Raw genomic sequence first — 3,291 nt, 5'->3', positions numbered from 1 at the left:
ATGCCCAGTGTGGTACACATCTCACCACACTAAAACAGTGGATGTGGCTCTTAATGAGACATGCCGCATTATCACAGGGTGTCTGCGCCCTACAGCTCTGGAGAAATTGCACTGCTTAGCCGGTATTGCACCACCTGACATCTGCTGGGAAGTAGCAGCCAATAGTGAAAGGACCAAGGCAGAGACATCTCCAGCTCATCCCTTGTTTGGGTATCAGCCAGCACGTCAACGACTTAAATCAAGAAATAGTTTTCTTAGATCTACAGAGACACTTGCTGGAACACCTCCGCAAGCGAGAGTTCAAAAGTGGCAGGCTCAAACCCAGCACCTCAATCCGTGGGTGATACCAGATGAGAGACTACCCCCTGGGCACAAAGAAGACTGGGCGACTTGGAAGGCGCTGAACAGACTGGGCTCTGGCCCATCGAGATGCAGAGCCAACCTTCAGAAATGGGGCCACAAAGAGGAATCCACGACATGCGAGTACGGAGAAGAGCAAACCACTGACCACCTGCTGCAATGCACCCTGAGCCCTGCCACATGCACCATGGAGGACCTTCTTGCGGCAACACCAGAGGCACTCCAAGTGGCCAGATACTGGTCAAAGGACATTTAATCAGCTATCAAGTTTGCAAAATTTGTGTTGTTTTAATCTGTTTGTTTGTTTTGTTCTGTTAGAAATGTAATACAATGTTCTGGTTGCGGATGACATGATAAATAAATGAGATAGTGTTCCTTTGCATTTCCCCAGGGTTGCTACAGACCCAGCAGCACCCTGGAAGTTAAACAGTATCAGAGTCTGCAAAGCTCGACTGCAGGCACTCTGCAGTTATTGGTTTAGAAAAGTATCCCTTTGGGTCTAGGGAACGCCTTTTTTCCTGGGCTTGAGATCTCCATTTTGGAATCTCCCCTGCTTCCTTCAGTAGAGAAAGAAAGCTTCAGATGTGCTGTTGGTCAGGCAGGTAGCTCTGAAAAAATCATTGTAAGTACGATTGAGTTATATAGATAAAGAAGCTAATTGAGATAGATAGATGTGGGGGTGGGACACCAAGAGAGAAAGAAAAGAAAAGAAAAGAAAAAGAAAAAGAAAAAAAGGGGAGAGGTTGTATTGTCTTCCAGTCCCTTTCTTCATGGTTTACTTGTAATTGTTCTTCTTCAAATGTTATTCTTCTCTTTTTCTTTCTTCATCATTAAGACTATTTTATTATTTATTTATTTTTATTCCCCTTTGTCCTTCTCTATATAGTTAAGGAGTGGGTAGAAAGGGCGAGGGGCGGCAGGGAAGGTGGAGCTCCCATGGCGTGGAATGCGGGCGGGGTGTGCCCGTATTTCTTGCGAGGCAACTGCCGCTTCGAAGAGCGGTGCTGGAACGAGCACCCGCGGTACGGAAGGCCCAGCCAGGCCTTGCCTCAGAACCAAGACACCATGAGAAGAGGAGGATGGAGTGGCCACAATCAGAGATACAGTAATGTCATTCAGACATCTAGTTTTTCTAAATCGTCTAATTGGAATGGCAACAGAGAAGGCGGACCTTCAAGTTTTTCTCAAAACAGGTTTGCTGCTCTAGGTGCCAGTGACAATGTTGGTACCAATGGCATTAAGGATGACGAAGAGAAACTCTTAGAAATAATTGTGAAAGACATGGAAATATGGGAATCCTCAGGACAATGGATGTTTTCCACGTATTCCCCAATGAAAGAAAAGCCTAATATTTCAGGTTTTCAAGACTTTTTACCAGAAGAGTCTTGAGTATTATAACTGCCAAGCAAACAATGCTATTCAGAATTATATCAATTCAATCCAGCAATTAGTAACCCAGTGGAGAAGTAGATTGCATGAGTTGAAGAATATAAATGGGTCTAATAAAACCAGACTGATTGCAGAATTGAAGAATGTAACTGCTCAACCACAGCCTGTATTTGGGTTTGGAGTACAGCAGCCACCAGCTTTTGGAACATCCACCTTCCCTGTGAATAATCAGAGCAGTCCTCAAGCCATCTCTTTTAAATCACCTCCTGAACCAAGTAACGTCTCTGCACCTGCCTTTGGGAACCTTGCTAGTGTTCAAGGGGCCACCGTACGTCCACCTGCATCCCATTCTGTTGGCTTCGGGAACCCAGCACCTTCAGCAACAGCTTCCTTTTCATTTAAGACCACAGGAGCATCTTATAGTTTTGGAGCTCCTGGCTTTTCAAATTTGGGGAAATCTTTTCCTTCAAGTTCTACAGACACAGCCCCTGCTTCGGGATTTGGGACGGCAACTGCTCCCCCTGCTTTGGATTCAGGGAACACGCCGTTTGGGCAGACACCAAGCGCCTTTGGCAGCCAGGCAGCATCAGCATCCCCAGCAATCCCAACCACCACTTCTTCAGGAAAGCAGTTCACACCAAAGAATGAGCTCTCTGAGGAAGAACCGAAGCAATTTGAAGCCAAAAAGTTCACTTTAGGAAACATTCCTTTAAAGCCTCCACCGCTCGAACTTTTAAGTATGCAGTTCACTGTGGCAACGTCTTCCTACATTGTTTTTAATCAGATGCAGAAGCAGTAAGCCTTCAAAAAATATTTCTCTACCTCACAAGCGTTGGTGTAGAAAATTAATTTCTCCTAAGGAAAGATCTATTTGATTTAATTGTGGTATGGGCATTGAAGTCCATGAAGATTGCATAACACAATATAGCTTTGCAATAAACATAGAGTGAAGCACAAAATATAGTTTAAAATTAAGTTATAATATCATAACCTTTTTCTCTAAATTCATGGTTTCCAATCCATCATTTTCATAGCCTTTCCTTGATTGTTTGTTAATAATAACATTAGCTTGTCCATAATTCCCATAACTTTTGTTAGAACTTCCCCTGTTCTCCAATATCTAGCATAGACAATTATGGCTGCTCTCATTATATTATTGAAGAGAATGTCTTTGTTTCTAGATCCATATCTACTGTTCCTAGTAGAAAGTATTCTTGCTTCTGTTGTAATTTGATGTTGAGTATCTTCTGGGATGTTTCCTGTATCACTTTCCAATAATTCTTTGCTTTCTCGCATGCCCACCACATGTGTAGAACTTGCCCTCCTGAATACCACATTTCCAGCATTTATCTTGCATTTTAAGAATTAATTATTCTCAACTTGTGTGGTGTTAAGTACCATTGACGCAAGTATCATGGTTGTGTGCCAGCTATCAGAATCCAGCCTGTGGTCATTCTCTTAGTTGGATCGTCCACTTGCAACTTGTCCTCCCAATTTACCTGACTAGAAAAGATGCAGGGTATTTGATGTATTTAAGAAGTA

The 3,291-nt window shown here is 43.2% G+C and overlaps 1 pseudogene; it reads left to right on the top strand.

Annotated features, from left to right (window-relative positions):
* The first annotated feature begins 1,296 nt into the window (after positions 1-1,296).
* Positions 1,297-2,659, top strand: LOC137097544 (nucleoporin NUP42 pseudogene; annotated as a pseudogene).
* Positions 2,660-3,291: the final 632 nt, after the last annotated feature.

This window comes from Anolis sagrei, chromosome 8, assembly GCF_037176765.1.
Source record: "Anolis sagrei isolate rAnoSag1 chromosome 8, rAnoSag1.mat, whole genome shotgun sequence".
Taxonomy (NCBI): Eukaryota; Metazoa; Chordata; class Lepidosauria; order Squamata; family Dactyloidae; genus Anolis; species Anolis sagrei.
The sequence above is the reverse complement of the archived record's forward strand: the minus strand, read 5'-3'. Positions and strand labels throughout refer to the sequence as shown.